Source organism: Suncus etruscus, chromosome 4 (genome assembly GCF_024139225.1).
Source record: "Suncus etruscus isolate mSunEtr1 chromosome 4, mSunEtr1.pri.cur, whole genome shotgun sequence".
Classification (NCBI taxonomy): Eukaryota; Metazoa; Chordata; class Mammalia; order Eulipotyphla; family Soricidae; genus Suncus; species Suncus etruscus.
Window position 1 is genome coordinate 122,772,194 of NC_064851.1, and position 19,243 is coordinate 122,791,436.

Below are 19,243 nucleotides of genomic sequence, written 5' to 3' on the forward strand. Positions count from 1 at the left end.
TTCAACGCAAATAAAATAGCATCATTTTTTTTTTTTTTTTTTTTGCTTTAGGTCACACCTGGTAATGCTCAAGGGTTACTATGGCTCTTGCAGACCTCAGGAATCACTCCTGGCTATGCTTGGGGTACCATATGAAATGTTGAAAATGAAACTTTGGTAAGACCCATGCAAGGCAAGCACCCCTTTCATGGTACGCAGCTCTAGCACCCAAAATAGCCTCTTAACAGATTAAGGAAATTCCCACTTTACGGTAATGCTTCCAGAACTACTGAACCCAGATAAAATGAATGCAAGGCGGGCACCCTACCTGCTTCACTACCACTCCAGCCCATAGTATTTATTTTCATGAAAAATAAACAGAAAAAGGGAAGAAAGTGAAGACCATCATTTTTATTTACATCTAGGGAGATCAAGCAGTAGAAGTATTATGGTCTATTACTAGATGTCAATCTTTTAAAATGGAAGACCAGTTTTTCTTAGGGGGCCCACCTGGCAGTGGCAGTGCTCAGAGCTAACTCCTTGTTCTGAGTTGATCATTTCAGGTGGGGCAGAGGGAAGAGGCAACACATTATTGGATGCAACACACCCACAGTATTCTTATTTTTTGTTTTTGGGCCACACCTGCTTAGGAGTTACTCCTGGCTATGTGCTCAGAAATTTCTCCTGGCTTGGGGGACCATATGGGACTTCGGGAATTGAACTGAAGTCCATCATAGGTCAGCCCTGTGCAAGGCAAACGCCCTACTGCTTGTGCCACCGATCAGGCTCCCTACCTACAGTATTCTTTTTTTGTTTGTTTGTTTGTTTTTTTGGTTTTTGGGCCACACCCTGTGACGCTCAGGGGTTACTCCTGGCTATGCGCTCAGAAGTTGCTCCTGGCTTCTTGGGGGACCATATGGGATGCCGGGGGATCGAACCGCGGTCCGTCCTAGGCTAGCGCAGGCAAGGCAGGCACCTTACCTCCAGCGCCACCGCCCGGCCCCCCTACAGTATTCTTTTGACCATCTCCAGGATGCTTTTTGCAGACCAGCAAATTAGTAACATTGTTTCAAATCTTTTTGTTTTGTTTTATTTTGTTTTGGGGTCACACCTGGCAGGGCTCAGGGGTTCCTCCTGGCTCTACGGTTAGAAATCACTCCTGGCAGGCTCGGGGAACCATATGGGATGTCGGGATTCAAACCAACGTCCTTATGCATGCAAAGCAAAGGCCTACCTCGATGCTATCTCTGTGGCCCCTGTTTCAAATCTTTAATGGTGAACAGGTTTTATTAAGGCAACCCATTCTCCCTCCAGAAGCACTTCTTTTGCAAAAGAAAGTGTAATCAAAAGTTCAAACATCAAGTGGCACAGGAAAGGTTAAGCTTTGTATTTCATTTTTTGAGATCCCGTAAAACCCCAATAATTGCAGTGGCTGAGCTATTTCTATTTAGGGGTGTGTGGCCTATGCACCTTTGCTGAATCACCTCTACTTACAATCTCACTGTTATATTGTTACACTGGTTATTTCAATCCCACTTTCTCAGTCCCCAAGCCACTTTTCCCTCTTTTACTATAAAGACATTTTTTTACTGGGCCAGAGAGATAGCATGGAGGTAAGGTGTTTGCCTCGCATCCAGAAGGTCGGTGGTTCGAATCCCGGTGTCCCATAGGGTCCCCTGAGCTTGCTAGGAGCAATTTCTGAGCTTAGAGCCAGGTGTAATCCCTGAGCACTGCTGGGTGTGACCCAAAAACCAAAAAAAAGAAAGACATTTTTACTATAAAAATGACATCTTTTACTATATAATATAATAAAAAGGCATTATATTATTATAAAGCATAATAGGGGGGTTGGAGCCAAGTACAGCCAATAGGAAGGGCATTTGCCTTGCCGGCAGCCCAGAGTTCCAGCATCTCATATTGTGTCTTCCCCCACCTTCACCTCAAGTCCAAGCAGGAGTGTAGCTGAAGTGCAGAGCCACACTGCTGGGTGTGGCCCCCAAAACAAAAAACATATCCGCCTCTCAGAAAGAAAGCATAACAGTGTAGTATGGACTCATTTCTGACAGGCCCTGGGTATGGTTACGTGAGGATATGGGGAAATACAATTAAGTTACTACGAACATAGTTCCTCAAGGAATTCACTTAGGATCTAAAAGGAAAGATAGTAAGAATATAGGGCAAAGGACATGCAAAAAGAACATAGGAAGGCACCATGGATGTATGTGATTGGACTTGATTTGCAATGTTCCTGGAAGACTAGGTATTAAGGTTACAGTAATTGCATCAAGAGAAATGGTAGTGAAGAAAAACATAAGGCAGAGATATGATTGCCAAAAAGGAAGCAGAGGTGTCACCATCACCTGGTGCTGAGGTCTTAGCCTAAGGGCAAAGAAAGTGCTTCGACAAGGAACATTTTTTGTTTTGTTTTGTTTTTGGGCCACACCCGGCGGTGCTCAGGGGTAACTCCTGGCTGTCTGCTCAGAAATAGCTCCTGGCAGGCACCGAGGACCATAAGGGACACCGGGATTCGAACCAACCACCTTTAGTCCTGGATCGGCTGCTTGCAAGGCAAACGCCGTTGTGCTATCTCTCCGGGCCCTACAAGGAACATTTTAATTTTTTTAGGGGCCACACTCTATGGTGCTCAGAGCTACCCTCCAGGCCTTGTGCTCAGGGATCACTCTCAGAGGTGCTTGGGGTGTGTGTGTATCCATATGGGGTGGTAAAGGTTGAATCTGGTTCTACACTTGCAAAGCAAATGCCTTACTTAGCTCAGAATTTTATTTTCTATAGATAGATCCCTCGGGATGGGCGAAGGGGAATGAACAGGAGAGAGAGAGAGAGAGAGAGAGAGAGAGAGAGAGAGAGAGAGAGAGAGAGAGAGAGAGAGAGAGAGAGAGAGAGAGAGAGAGAGAGAGAGAGAGAGAGGGAGGGAGGGAGGGAGGGAGGGAGGGAGGGAGGGAGGGAGAGGGAGAGGGAGAGGGAGAGGGAGGGGGAGGGGGAGGGGGAGGGGGAGGGAGGGAGGGAGAGAGAGAGAGGGAGGGAGGGAGGGAGAGAGAGAGAGAGAGGGAGAGGGAGAGGGAGAGGGGGAGGGAGGGAGGGAGAGAGAGAAAGGGGGAGAGGGAGAGGGGAGGGAGGGAGGGAGGGGGAGAGGGAGAGGGGGAGGGAGGGAGGGAGAGAGAGAGGGAGAGAGGGAGGGAGAGGGAGAGGGAGAGGGGGAGGGAGGGAGGGAGAGAGAGAGAGGGAGAGGGAGGGAGGGAGAGAGAGAGAGAGAGAGAGAGAGAGAGAGAGAGAGAGAGAGAGAGAGAGAGAGAGAGAGAGAGAGAGAGAGAGACTGAGGCCGACTCCTGCCTTTTTGGCTGAGTGCCTGGCAGTGAGCAGTGAGTGAGCAAGGAGCAAGAGGCAGCTGCGAGCAAGCTCCCCGGTCAGAGGAGACAATCTAGGCCCGAGCCAGAGAAGGATCCAGGAAAGCAGGGTTCAAAGAGGAAATAATAAAAAAAATATATATATATATAAATAAAATAATAAAATAAAAAATAAAAGGAGGAAATTAGCTGCCCCCAGGGCAGGCACTTCCCGACGGTACCCAGCCCGCCTCCACCCCTCGGGGCGCCCTCTTCCTGCACCCCACCTCTGCACCTCTTTCCCGGATTTTCCCGCCCTCCCCATCCTCCCCATGCCCATTCGCCTCCTGCATCTGGCGAACTCTTCTCCCAGCTCCTCGGCCTCCGGGCCTTCCCCCAGCGACCGACCCCTCCCGGGTCTGCCAGCAGCTCCCTACCAGCCTCCAGCCACTCTGCTTGGCTCTCCCGCTCCCCATCTCCCGTCCCCAGCCCGAGTGGGTGCAGCTGTTGCTGCTGCTTTTCCGGGCGACGGAGATCGTCCCCCCTCATCCATCCTTCGCTTCGCAGTCGTGGCAAAAACAAAGAGTCCGCCATCCAGACCGACCCTGCATGTGATCTCCGCAGTCTGCGAGCCCGAGCCAGGCCCAGATCGAACTCGGGGCGAGGGGGAGAAAGGAGGGTGCGTGGCGTCTCGCAGCGAGGTGCAAAGACAACACTCACCGGGTGCACAGCAGCCCAAACACAGCGTGGCACGTTCCCGGTCCAAGGCTCCGCGGTCTGAATAATCTGCAACCCGCAAACCCGGGAGGTGAGCTCAGAGGCCACGCCCCCTGAGGCCACACCCCTTAAGACCACGGCCCCACGCCCCCTCGCCACTTCCGCGCCGGGAAAGTGCGCACAGAAGACCACGCTCCTGAGAGACCACGCCCTCCAGATCTCCGCTAGCCCCGCCTGGACACGCCCCCTCGCCACTTCCGCGCCGGCGCGTCACGGACTCCTTCCTGGGCTTCCGGCGCTACTTCCGGCTTTTTCCGCCTTGGCACTGCCAGCTAGTCGCCGCGTCCCGAACGTCGCTCCCTGCGCTGGTCCGATGCCAGGATTCGAACCACCATCTGTCTTCAATTGGCTGTGTGCAAGGCAAAAACCCTACCACTGTGCTATTTCTCCAGCTCTATACTGTCTCTCTAGACTAGAACCTAGACTTTATTGTTGTTTTGGGGCCACACCCAGCTACTCCTGACTTTGTGCTCAGAAATCACTCATGGCAGGCATGGGGACCATGTGGAATGCTGGGGATCGAACCCGGACCCACCATGTCAAGGCAAACACCCTATCAGCTGTGCTATCGCTCTGTTCCCCTAGATTTTCTTTTAAATAAAAATTTTGAACCATATCCAAAGTCATGGCAGTTCTCAGGGAATACTCCTAGCCCTGCACTTAGGTCCAGACAGGCTTAGGGACACTAGGTGGTACTGGTACAGGTCATTGAACCTGAGTCTGTTGTATGCAGCACCCCTACCTGCTGTCCTATGTCACCAACCCCAATCCCGATGTATTCTCGAAGTTGTTCTCAAGCTTTCTTTCATGTAATGGAATGCATATTTTTTTTACTATGGGTTCTTCTCTTTATACATTTAATTTTCTCCTTTTCTATAACTGACACATACAAGAAACTGACACAATTTACTATATGAACATTTCTGTATATCACTCCCCTTCATTTAGTTTTACATGGGCTTGAACTACATGGGATTAAATACTATATACTGTATTTAGTGTTGTTTCTTCTCACCACACAATATTTGTGATATTCTTCCAAGTAAATGTATGTAGCTAATCATTTTCATTGCTGTATTATCTGTTATATCAATATACACAGGACATTGAATCTTTTTTTTTTTTTTTTGGTTTTGGGTCACACCCGGCAGCACTCAAGGGTTACTCCTGGCTCTATGCTCAGAAATCGCCTCTGCCAGGCTCTGGCGATCATATAGGATGCCAGGATTTGAACCACCATCCTTCTGCATGCATGCCTTACCTCCATGCTATCTCTCTGGCCCCAAATCATTTCATTCTTGATGGATTTTGGGTTGTTTCTAGTTTTTATTTTGAATTTATGTGCAGTCTTCTATCAACTTAAAAATATAGCCATCTATTTCTATTTGGTGAATAGAATGATGAACTTGATGAATCTTATTCTGTATACCTAATGCAATTCTAGTTAATGTTGTCTTCACTTTCAGTTTTACTTATACTTTTGTTACGTTTTGGGCCACACCTGGTGATCTTTAGAGCTTGTTCCTGGCCTGTGCACAGAGATCACTCCTGGACTAAGGAGGCAGTACCAAAGATCAAAAAAACAAGTGCTATACTCTCTGTAATACTGCTCTGGACCTTTCCTGTTTACTTATACACTTAACTCTTCATACTTTCAAAGTTCCAAGCTTTTCTCGTTGACAACACATAGCAACAGTCTCTTATCTACATAGAAAACCCCAAATGAAGGCAGTTTGTGAAACCCCATAAAACTTTGCAAAGGCAAAGGTAATCTGGCTTTTATCTTTTATTTTTGGACTCAATCACTCAGCATAACACCCTCCAATTCCATCCAAATTGGGACAAGCTGAAAATTTTTATTCTTTCATTTATCTGCTTATCTGTTGGGCACTTAGGTTGTTTCCAGATCTTGGCTGCTGTAAATGATGCAGCAGTGAATGTAGGTGTACATATATTCTTTCAGATGAATGTTTTCTTACACTTGGATATATGTTCAGAATTAGAATTGCTGATATTAGGGCCAGAGAAATAGCACAGTGGTAGGGTGTTTGCCTTGCAAGAACCAACAGTGGTTCGAATTTTGGCATCCCATGTGGTCCCCTGTGCTTGCCAGGAGTAATTTCTGAGCAGAGACCCAGATGTAACCCATGAGAGCTGCCAGGTGTGGCCCAAAAGCCAAAAACAAAAACAACAACAACAAAAAGATTTGCTGATCTTATAGATATCTATCTTATAGATAACCATTTTTCCAAAGAGGCTACAGTAGGCATCAACAGTGAATGTGGGTGCCTTTTTTTTTATATCACCACCAGTATTTATCCTTTTTTAAAAAAAAATATTTAAAGGGGCTGGAGCAATAGCACAGTGGTAAGGTGTTTGTCTTGCACATGACCAACACAGGACAGACCCCAGTTCAATTCCAGCATCTCATATGGTCCCCCAAGCCTGCCAGGAATGAATTCTGAGTGAAAAGCCAGAAGTAAACCCTGAGTGTCACCAGATGTGACCCAAAAAACAAACAACCTATTTAAAGAAATACATCATTTAGTTGACATAATTGATCATTAATACATTTGTTTTCAGATAAGTGAAAACAAAGTTATAGAAAAGAGAGGAAAGTTTAAAAAAAAATTACAGTAGCAAGCACATTTGTGAAAATTATTTTATCTCCCATGAAGTGGCAGAAAGTTTAGTAAGCTCTTGTTGTTAGCTGCCATTTTGTTAAATAGGTGTGTTTCTATAGATGATGATAGCATTAAACAAATTAAGTTGTCAAGATATTCAAAGCACTATTATACTGATAGTATGACTTGTAGAAACATGCATGACTTATAGAGACGTGTACTCAACTGCCAGGCCTGTTGGAAGAAGAAAGATATGAGGGAGGGTGCCCTCACTCACTTCAAAAAGCCCTGGGGATATCAGCCCAAACAACCAGTGTACCTGAAGTTTGGTCAGATTAGTGTTCCTGAGGGGAAGCATAAAGGGTTAGTGATGAGGCAGGGCCATTAGGAAAATGGTGATTGTGGGTGATAGAGGCAGAAGTTGTGGCTTTGGCTAGATGGGTGCTTGGTTTGCCCTATTCTCCCAAAATGACCAGCTTTCTGCTGCATGGGCTAGTGTACCAATGATCTTTTACAGCTCGGTTTATATCATTTGAGAAAAGAATCAGTCTATGGAGCAGGCCAGGTTTGAACCTAGTCTTTATTCTTTCTGAACTTTTTGATGTAGACAATTGTTACTGAAGTGAGCTGATATCTGTTATTATTTGATTTGCTTTTCTCTGATAAACAGTGGTGGTGAAATTTTTTGTTTTGTTTTTGTTTTGGGGTCACACTTGGCAGCACTCAGGGGTTACTCCTGTCTCTATGCTCAGAAATCGCTCCTGGCAGGCTTTGGGGACCATATGGGATGCAGGATTCGAGCCACTGTCCTTCTGCATGCAAAGCAAATGCCTTACCTCCATGCTGTCTCTCCGGCCATGATGGTGAACATTTTTAAATGTCTTTTGTCCATCTTTATGTCTTTTTTGAGGAAATGTCTGTTCATCTCCTCCCCGTTCTTTTTCTGGAAATTGAAAGCCCATCCAGTAGTGCCTGTCAGGGCTTATTTCTGGCTCTTGACTCAGGAATTACTGCAGAGCTCTGGATACTGTATAGGGGTCCATTGATCAAACATGGATTAGTCACATGCCAGGCAAAGTGAGATTGTACTATTTTGGCCCCTTCTCCCTGCTATTTGATAGGCTCCTTTGCAGTTTTTCCTCTCAAGAAAAGGTGTAATTTTGGCTAAAAATATTAGATCATGGAATCTACCTTCCAAATGTGTAATGACATAAACTACTCCCTGAGAAAGTATAGTTTCCCTGGAGTAAATTAATATGGAAAAAGATACTATAGCAGCCAGTAAAGTTCAGAAGATGAAGATACCTACTGATGGAAAAGCTTGACAAGGCTTTCACCTGTGCTAAACCCATTCTCAGTAATAAAATAGATTTAGGAACCATGGACAGTACAAGTTCTCAAAGACATTTTCTATTGTCTCCTAAGGAAAAAGAAAGTAAAGTTAATGGAAAAATTGCATTGTGATATTTGAGTCCCTTCAAATATTTTATAGAAAAAATTACATTTTTCTATAATGTATGATCACTTCAATGTTTGATGCAATAAAATCAAGAGTGTTTCTATATACTAGTATTCAGGACACTTCATAATATTTTTTGTTTGTTTTTTGGGTCACACCCAGCAGCGGTCAGGGGTTACTCCTGGCTCTACACTCAGAAATTGCTCCTGGCAGGCTCAGGGGATGATATGGGATGCCGGGATTCGAACCACTGTACCTCTGCATGCAAGGCCAACACCCTACCTCCATGCTATCTCTCTGGCCCCAACACTTTATAATTTTTTTTGTTTGTTTTTGAGTCACACCCGGCAGTGCTCAGGGATTACTCCTGGCTCTACGCTCAGAAATTGCCCCTGGCAGGCACGGGGTACCATATGGGATGCCGGGATTTGAACCACTGTCCTTCTGCATGCGAAGCAAATGCCCTACCTCCATGCTATCTCTCCAGCCCCTACTTCATAATTTTTTTTGTTTTGTTTTTTTGGGCCACTTCCGTTTGATGCTTAGGGGTTACTCCTGGCTAAGCGCTCAGAAATTGCCCCTGGCTTGGGGGACCATATGGGACGCCGGGGGATCCAACTGGGGTCCTTCCTTGGCTAGCACTGGCAAGGCAGGCACCTTACCTCTAGTGCCACCTTGCCGGCCCCCCTACTTCATAATTTTTAACTAGTTTCAGAAGGCTAAAAGCAGATAGTAATAAAAGCTTACCAATAATGAAGAGAAATAATGCCTCATTCATAGAGGAATTCTAACTCAAACAACAGCAAGTTGCTCATCTGAAATCATGGATGCCAGCAGCAAGTAGTGCAAAGATAAGAGGAAAAAATTTTTTAAAGATAAAAGGAAAAATAAGAGACAACTGTGAATTTTGTGTCCAGAGAAATTAGAAATTAGAAATAGAAATATTTTCAAATGAAAGAACACTAAGAGAATTTGAGAAAAGGAAATTTTTCAGCTAGAAAATAATGGAAGAGAGCTTGGGACTTTAAGGAGGAAGTAGACGAAAATTGGAGTTAGAGACTTAGGGATTGCACAATGTTTAGAACATTTGTCTCGCAAGCAGCCTACCCGGGTTTGATCCCTGGTGCCCCAAATAGTCCCCTGAACTGCCAGGAGTGATTTTTGAGCTCAGAGCTAGGAGTTAGCCCCTGATCGCTGCTGGGTTTCTGATTAAACCAGAAAGCAGAAAGGAGGGGAGGGGGGGGAAGGGATGAGAAGGGAGAGAAAAAGAAAATTGGGGTTAACAAAGGAATCTTTTCATGAATTTCTGAAGTCATAGTTGATGGTCGAAGCAAAAATTATAGCAGTATATGTTTGGTGTATGTTATGTAGCAAAGTTTTGAACAATTTTGAAGGTGAGATTTAGATCATACACAACTGTGCTCAGGGTTTACTTTAGGCTCTGCAGTCAGGGATCAATTCTAGGGGATTCTAGGGATCATAGGGGGTTCCAGAGATCAAATCCAGGACAGCCATGTGTAAACCAAACACACTACCCACTATACTATTACTCTGGCTGTTGGAACAATTATATTTTAAAAGAAGGAAAAAAATCTAGACAGAATAAGTTTTTAATATTTCATTTGATGTAATTAAACAAAAATAGAGCCTGTTGTAAGCTGTGTATGTAAGTTGTAAAGTCTTCAACAACCACTGAGAAAATGATATATGATATCATACTAAAAAAAAAAACCAGTCAGAATTGGGGCTGGAGAGTATAGTGGGTAGGATGCTTACCTTGTATGCAGCCCATCTGGTTCAATCCCTGACACCTCTTGTGATTCCCTGTACCATAATCAGAACCAGAAATATGCACTGGGTACACCATTAATGGCCCCCAAACAAACAAGCAAAAAAAAAGAACGGTTGGAATTAAACAAGATGGAATCCTCATGAAATGATTAAATATCCTACAAGAAAACAAGGAAATAAGACAAAATAAAATAAAATGGCAGACTTAAGTCCCAAAATTTAAAAAATTTCTTTCGGGCTAGAGCACTAGCACAGCAATATGGCGCTTGCCTTTCACAATCTGGAATGAACCCAGGTTTGATCCCTGCATCTCAGATGGTCCCCCTAGCCTGCCAGGATTGATTTCTGAGAAGAGCTAGGAGTAACCTTGAGTGCTGTCAGGTGTGACCCGGAAACCCCCTCAAAAAATTCTTTAAAGATATGTGTTTAAAAAAAGCTAATTAGAGGGCCCGGAGAGATAGCACAGCGGCGTTTGCCTTGCAAGCAGCCGATCCAGGACCAAAGGTGGTTGGTTCGAATCCCGGTGTCCCATATGGTCCCCCGTGCCTGCCAGGAGCTATTTCTGAGCAGACAGCCAGGAGTAACCCCTGAGCACCGCTGGGTGTGGCCCAAAAACCAAAAAAAAAAAAAAAAAGCTAATTAGAGATAGACTAATAGAAATTTTTTTCTAAAAGAACAGTTAAAAAAAACAGTATAATAATAATACTCAGAGACAATAAAATGAGGGCCAGCCAGAAGAACTAGCCCATGATATGAAGCTTATCACAAAGAGTGCTAAGGGCAGTAAGAAAAATAACTACACTAACAACTACCATAACAATGATAAATACAATGTATGTCTCAAAGACAGGCGGGATGTCAAAGAGGGAAATGGAGGACATTGATGGCAGGGAAAGTTGCCCTGATGAAGGGAGGTGGCTGAAGCCCAATTACAAACATGTTGGTTGTTGTTATAACATAAATTCAAGAGTCCTACTGTTGGTGTGAGGTGGTGAGGCCTTTCTCAGCTAGGCCCGGCTCCTGCAGCCCCTACGGCCTGGCGGGTCCATAGGTTGCATGGTGATGGCAGAAAAATTCCCAAAGCAGTCAGATGAAGTTCCAGGAGTCAACCAGCTCTATTTCATGATCCTAAACTAACATATACATTTCCTCACATGGCTTCTATGCTAAGCCTTTTGCTAGCAGCTACTTCTCTGCTTCTGGCTCTCTTGGCCTGTCTCCCTTTCAACTGTTTTTTCCAGGCTTCCTTGCTGACTAATTCACTTTGCTAATGCTACTCCTGCTGCTTTGATGATGCTGAATCTGAGCTGAATCTGTTGAATCTCACTGTTAATTATCACTTCTGCCTATTCTGGCTTCTGCTATACTTCTCTCTCTAACTTTCCTTTTTTTTGGGGGGGGGGCACACCCGGTGATGCTCAGGGGTTACTCCTGGCTATGCGCTCAGAAATCACTCCTGGCTTGGGGGACCATATGGGACACCAGGGAATCGAACCTTGGTCTGTCCTAGGCTACCATATGCAAAGCAGACACCTTACTGCTTTGCACCACTGCTCCAGCCCCTCTAACTCTCCTTTTTAATCCCTTTTTCTCCTCAAACAGCCTCCTTTACTCACCCATTCCAGGTGTGGGCAGTTCTTATCATTCAGAAGTTGGAGGAGGACATACCCACATTCCCCACCTTTTTTGTATTATTACAGAAGCATTATTGATAAGTCCAAAACATCCAAGTTTCTTTTTGTAAGCTTCTATAAACAAAATAACAAGAACATTTCTGCAGATAATACAGTTTGAAAATAAGCTGCTATGTAAGATACACAATATAACATAGCAATTGTGAAACATTCCCTAGGATAGCTGAGAACTTTCAAAACTCTAACATGCATTTCCCAGAATTGTGCAAACAAATATTAAAGCACTAAAGTTAGATACAAACTTTCAATGGGACTTAAGACAAAACAATAAGATCCATATAGATGAAACATAATTTAACCATCAAGATAGTGACCGATGAAAATAGGGTCAAGAGATTAGCTAGGAGAAAGTAAAAATTTTGAAGGTAACGCAGGTGCAGGAAGTTCTGTAAACAGCTTCTTTTCAGCTAATTTTCACCTGGTCTCCATCTTCTCCATCATTACTTTCTGTGTTAGGCTGTTGGAGTCTCTTTGATAAGCTGAGGTCCTTGCAAAAGGTGCCTCATGTAGAGAAAATAAAGTAGATGGTGGTGTTTATGATGCTGCCCAGTCTTCAACTCTTTCCCCTTCTGCCTGCTTTTATACCATGATGCTTACAAAAAAAGAAAAAAAAAAAAAAGATGGTTCAACTACATGATGCCTACAAGAAACTTGCTTCAAATATGACCTAGGTAAATTGAAAGTAAAGAATGAAGACTAGGAGCTGGAGAGATAACATGGAGGAAAGGTGTTTGTTTGCCTTTCATGCAGAAGGTCGGTGGTTTGAATCCCGGCATTCCGTATGGTCCCCTGAGCCTGCCAGGAGCGATTTCTGAGCATAGAGCTAGGAGTAATCCCTGAGTGCTACTGGGTGTGACCCAAACCCCCCCCCCCCAAAAAAAAAAAAACAAGACTAGAAAGTACAGATACTCTTCACTTAATGACCTACCTGTTTAGTGACTACTCACACTTACAACCATCTATCTGTTCACCTTTATTTTATTTTAAATATACTTTTTCCATCTTGTACACTCTACAGTACAGTACTGAGGTTTTTGGTGCATTAATGTACCTACTTTACTAAATTTATGTTCTATAATACATTGCAGTACTGTGTGTAATTACACAACCTATGCAAATTAAAACAAGTGGAAGTGGGCCCGGAGAGATAGCACAGCAGCGTTTGCCTTGCACGCAGCCGATCCAGGACCAAAGGTGGTTGGTTCGAATCCCCGTGTCCCATATGGTCCCCTGTGCCTGCCAGGTGCTATTTCTGAGCAGACAGCCAGGAGTAACCCCTGAGCACCGCCGGGTGTGACCCAAAAACCAAAAAACAAAACAAAACAAAACAAAAAAACAAGTGGAAGTTTTCAGTTTGTTCTTTTTCATTATTTTACTTATTCGGAATATTGTATTGTTAAGTACTATGCATATACTGTATAACTGTATACAGTACATACAGTTTCTTGCTTAACGACCAAGTCTTTGAAATGGAAGTTGGTCGTTAAGTGAGGAGTTTCTGCACAGCAGGCAGGGCTGTTCATAGCTGGCTCAGTTTTGTTCCCCAGCATTGCAATTGGTCCTCCAAACACCTCTAGGAATGATCTTTGAACACAGAGCTGTTGCAGACGTGTTAGCGCTCCTAAGCAAAACCTTAGTGGGTTAAATAATTTCTCACTGGGTGAAGCCTCATCCCCCACCCTTTCTCCCTAGGTAACTTGACCTTACCTGCAAGACCCCGCCCATTCCTGGGAGGGGTCTTGGAAAAGGTAGATAAAGCCTTTGACCCAGGGGATTCGGGCCTTTTTGGGTCTTTGCCCTTTTGATCTTTGGCCAGCATGGAGGTCAAAGGGAAGATGGCTGAAAGGAGTTAAGACGCAGGGCTAGCTAAGAATGGCTAAGTGCTTGAAAGGTTATGATATAGGCCACACACATGGTGGATAGGGTATGAATAAAGCTGATGCTTCCTGATGCCTGCCTGTGAGTGAATTCAATAACTGTCGCTTTCCTGGACCCCAGACCCACCGGTTGATGGGGGATAAAGCCATGTGGCTGGGGCCTAAGGACCAAGGCCTCCATCCACCTCTATCCACCACCATCATTAATTATTTAATGCTACAACTGGGAATAAGGGGGCACACAAGGCGGATGAATATGAAATATGAAAATGAAATAAATGAGGCCACACAAAATGAATTATATGGGGACCCATGTCTAAGGTACAAGAGACAAATTTACTTTTCAGCTGATGACATTTATAAGCACAAACTCTGGTATGCAAGGTGTCCTCAGGGAGAACAAAGAGCAGGAGAGCAGTACAATGGGGAACCAGGCCTAAAATCTACATATCAAAACGACTATCCTATAGGTGAGAAAGACCCCTGCTAGAGGGCAGGAAACAAGAGCTAGACATGTTTTTGGTTTAGCAAAAAGCAGGTTTTTCAAGAAACCAGGAGGAGAGAGAGATATTTATGATGTTTATGTAGTTGCTGGAAAATAGATTTTAGGGGGGACGAAAATAATTGTTTACCATCATAGAGCTAGACTCAGAAAAACAAGCTGCTGGCGCCAGGTTATACGAGTCACAAATAAACTAGCCAGCAGGGAACTTTTGGTGGGTTTTTGGTACTGACATTTCTTTGTTTGTAGGAAAGCTGAGGTTGGTGTTCAAATAAATAGTGTTCAAATAGTTCAAATAGTGTTCAAATAAAGAGAAAATGTAATGTTACAGCCATGTTGGAATTACCGCCAATAATCCATGCAAAGGGTCAAATGATTGATTTCGCTGAGCGGGACTTTTGGCAAATAATTCTTTGGGAGGAAGGCACTGCCCAAGAAGGCAAAAAGCCATGCCTGGTGCCTGGTGGGGGGTAACACAGAGCCAAGGAGTAAGTCCTAAGCACAAACAGATGTGAACCCACTTAAAAAAGGTGAAGTTTTTTTTTAGCTTAAATAGGGGCCGGAGTAGTAGCAAAAGCTGTAAGTCATCTGCCTTGCACACACTAGCCTAGGACAGACCTCAGTTGGATCCCCTGGTGTCCCATATGGTCCCCCAAGCCAGGAGCGATTTCTGAGTGCATAGCTAGGAGTAACCCCTGGGTGTTAACGGGTTAGGCCCAAAAAGAAACAAACAAACACAACTAAAAATGATATCCCAATAGGAAAATTAGCAAACAAGACATCAAAAGACATCACAGAAGAGAAAACAATGCTAATTAACTTAAAAAAAAAAACTTCTGAGGGCCGGAGAGATAGCATGGAGGTAAGGTATTTGCCTTTCATTCAGAAAGACGATGGTTTGAATCCCGGCATCCCATATGATCCCCAATGCCTGCCAGGGGTGATTTCTGAGCCTAGAGCCAGGAGCAGCCCCTGAGCACTGCTGGATGTGACCCAAAAAACCAAAAACAAACAAGAAAAACAAAAAAAACCCCAAAACTTCTGAACTTCACTAATGAGCTATTCTCCACAGCTATTCTATTGGTAAACATTAAGAAGCTTGATAATCTTAAATATAAAGAAGTTACAGATTAAAATACCCACCTATTAATTTTATAATGGAGCTTAATTTGAATAAGTCTTAGAAAATAATTTGATTTATTAAATAATAAAACCGAGCATTTCTTTTTTTATAGCAGAATAATGTCTCTATTATAAGTCAAAGAAAAACTCCTGCCAATATGCACTAAAATTCATTTTAAAAATAAACATTTTTAATTTTTTAATTTTTTTTTGTTTTTGGGCCACACCCATTTGACGCTCAGGGGTTACTCCTGGCTATGAGCTCAGAAGTCGCTCCTGGCTTGGGGGACCATATGGGACACCAGGGGATCGAACTGTGGTCATCCTAGGCTAGCGCAGGCAAGGCAGGCACCTTACCTTTAGCGCCACCGCCCGGCCCACATTTTTTAATTTTTAAAAAAATTATCATAGAGGGCTGGAGTGATAGCACAGTGGTAGGGCATTTGCCTTGCAGTTGGCCAACCCCCTACGAACCTTGGTTCAATTCCCAGCAGCCCATCTAGTCCCCCAAGCCTGCCAGGAACAATATCTGAACACAGAGCCAGGAGTAACCCTGAGTGCTACTGGTGTGACTGAAAGACCAAACCACCCCCAAAAATCATATAATAATACAAATCTAGAAGTAAATGGATTGTTCATTGGTAGGAAAATGGGTAAAATAACAGGAGATTGGACTTACACACTGAAAATATTGAAATACGTTGCTTAGGCAATGAGAGATGTGACAGTATCAGGTTCTTTAAAAAGTGATGAAGTAATGCTCATCTAATCAAGATAGAAGTTGCCAAAGGAACTGGATGGTGTGAGTTGGGGAAAGACAGGAGGAACAGATGTTAGGGTCAGTTAGAGATCTAGCTTCTGGGGGAGGGTGGCTTCCCTTTACCCCTCCATCATTCCACAAGCCCCAGCAGTTACAAACACATCCACATTCACATGTGCTGCCTGGTAAACTTGGCCCAGTTCCATAGAACCTGCAGCTCCTGGAACATAGGATACCTTCAACTTCCTCAACACTGATACCTCAGTATAAGGTGTCAAATTAGATATGCAAGTATCATAAAAGACATAAGTTTTTTTTTTCAATAATTCCATTACTATTCAGTTGTAGCAAAAATATATAGTAAATTATTTGTGCCTGCCAGGGGGCATGCATGGGGGAGAGTAGACACTGGGAACTATGTGGAAGGAACATTACACTGGTTGTGGGATTGGTGTTGGAACATAGAAGACCAGAAACAACTGTATTATGACCAACTTTGTAAACCACAGTGTTTAAATAAAGTAATTTGGAGGGATTGGGTCACACCTGGTGGTGCTCAGAAATCACTCCTGGCAAGCTCAGGGGACCATACGGGATGCCGGGAATTGAACCAGAGTCCATCCTGGGTTGGCAAGGAAAATGCCCTACCGCTGTATTATCGTTGTGCTACCTAAGCTGCTTTTATTGTTTGCAACTGACCTGGGTTAATGGGTCTCTTGAACACTCATTAGGAACATGAATATGCCAGGAGTGATTCCTGAGCATAGCTGAGTGTCGACTCCCCACCCCAAAAACCAGTACTTCCGTCCTCCACACAAAAACCCTAGAAAAATATCTTAAATGTGCGAAGACCCATTGGAAGAGCCTAAATAGCCTTCTTGATGCACAATTCCAGGTCCAGCTCATGTCCCCTAACTCATACCCCAGAAGAGACTCCACTGCTGGACACCTGTGTTCAGGAATTACTTCTGAAAAAGCCCAAAGGGGCATATGTGGATAGAGCCAGAATGCAAATGTTCCACTTTGTTATACTTTCTCTCCAGCCACTAGTTTGTTTTTAAAAACATCCTGGTGTTTCTTTAGGCAAATACATATTTTTGTTTGTTTTTTGTTTTTGGGCCACACCCAACGGTGCTCAGAAATAGCTCCTGGCAGGCACGGGGGACCATATGAGACACCAGGATTCGAACCAACCACCTTCGGTCCTGGATCAGCTGCGTGCAAGGCAAACGCCGCTATGCTATCTCTCCGGGCCCGCAAATACATATTTTATTTATTTATTTATTTTTGGGTCACACCTGGCAGCTCTCAGGGGTTACTCCTGGCTCTATGCTCAGAAATCACTCCTGCCAGGCTCGGGGGACCGTATGGGATGCTGGAATTCAAACCACCGTCCTTCTGCATACAAGGCAAACACCTTACATCCACGCTTTCTCTCTTGCCCCCAAATACATTTTTAATACCTTTTATAATAAAATAGACATGCTGTCTGTACCACACCGCTCTGCCCTTCCCACTTAACCATCCTTGCTGAAGAACCTAATTTCTCAGCTCAGAGGCTGCTTCTTGCTGTTTTACTGTCAGCATGGCTCAGAGCATCATTAACCTGTTTTCTTTATACAGTAGTATTGGGGCTGCTTTTTGCCCTGAAGATGCTGTTGTGGTAATTGTCTGTTATCTTGTAGTGGTTCTTGATTAAGATATTGTAACTCCCAAATTCATAGTGTAACAGAAACAACAAAAGAAACTAGAACATGGTGATAATTTTCTATTTTGAAATAAAAATTGATTAACTATAAAATGATGACAGAGCAACATAGCTATCTAAAGATGTTATTACATGCCTCATTTGCTTAAAAATTATAGAGTCAAAACCAACCACTGTCACTTGCAGCTATTCACCTTAAGCAACATACTGTTTTAACAACCAAAGCAAATACTAGACTTTCACTAATCCCCTATACCAGTGGTGGGCAACCTTTTTTTTCAACTGAGCCAAATCTCGCCAAAACCACGATTAAAATTTATTTTGAGAGCCACATTTTTTTTTTTTTTTTTTGGTTTTCGGGCCACACCCGGCGGTGCTCAGGGGTTACTCCTGGATGTCTGCTCAGAAATAGCTCCTGGCAGGCATGAGGGACCATATGGGACACTGGGATTCGAACCAACCACCTTTGGTCCTGGATCGGCTGCTTGCAAGGCAAACGCTGTTGTGCTATCTCTCCGGGCCTTTAGAGCCACATTTTTAAAACCGAAAATACATAGGATGGTACACTGTTTTTAGGTTCAAAAGTTTTTATTGAGAATATCCTGCATGCAAGTATCCACAAAGGTCGGGAGGATACAAATAACACAACTAATAAAACAAAAACTTTAGAATAATATTATTTATTGATAATGTTAAATTCCGTAAAATTTGCCTTACAATGTAGAGAAAATTACATCCTGACAATGACTGACAAAGTCACAAATACTAATATGAACATTGGCCTTGCATTTCCTTGGATAGTTTGAGTAAGTCAGGTTTGTATGCTGTTGTTTTTAATTTTAGGCACGATTCCAGGGTCTCATCCATGAGACGATTTCTCAATTTATTCTTGATAAGATTCTTGCTTAAAAATGATTGTTTGCATAAATATGTAGACCCGAACAAGGAAAAAACGGCAAACACTAGCTTTTTTTAGTTGATTATATGAGTCAGGAATACTATTCCGGGTGTTATAAATCAACATATCTTCCTTCTCCAGGTCTTTCAAAGCAGACCACTTGTGCTGTGAACTAAGTACACATTTGTGTTTCTCCAATCTTTCTAAATTAGCACAAACACGTCACACAGAAAGCCACGCCCCCCTCCCATACCACATGACCCGACCGGAGCTGTGTGGAGCCGGCCGCCGGGGCTGCGCACAGGGTGTGCACTGACAGAGGTTAGGAGCAGAGTCCTGACTCCTGGAGCGGCCGCCTGGCACAAAGAGCGGCATTAAAAAGTGTAAAGAGCCATATGTGGCTCGCGAGCTGCGGCTTGCCGACCACTGCCTTATACCCTATTTTCTCTAAACACAGAAGCACAGACCCTGTTATAATCTCCTCTCACATTCTACCTGATTGGCTGACACAACATCCACACCCTACTATCTAATATAAATACATCTAATATATATAGGGGCTGGAGCAGTGGTGCAAGCGATAAGGCATCTTCCTTGCCCGCTCTAGCCTAGGACGAACTGCGGTTCTGTCTCCTAGCGTCCCATACGGTCCCCCAAGCCAGGAGCGATTTCTGAGTGCATAGATGGGAGTAATCCCTGAGCATCACC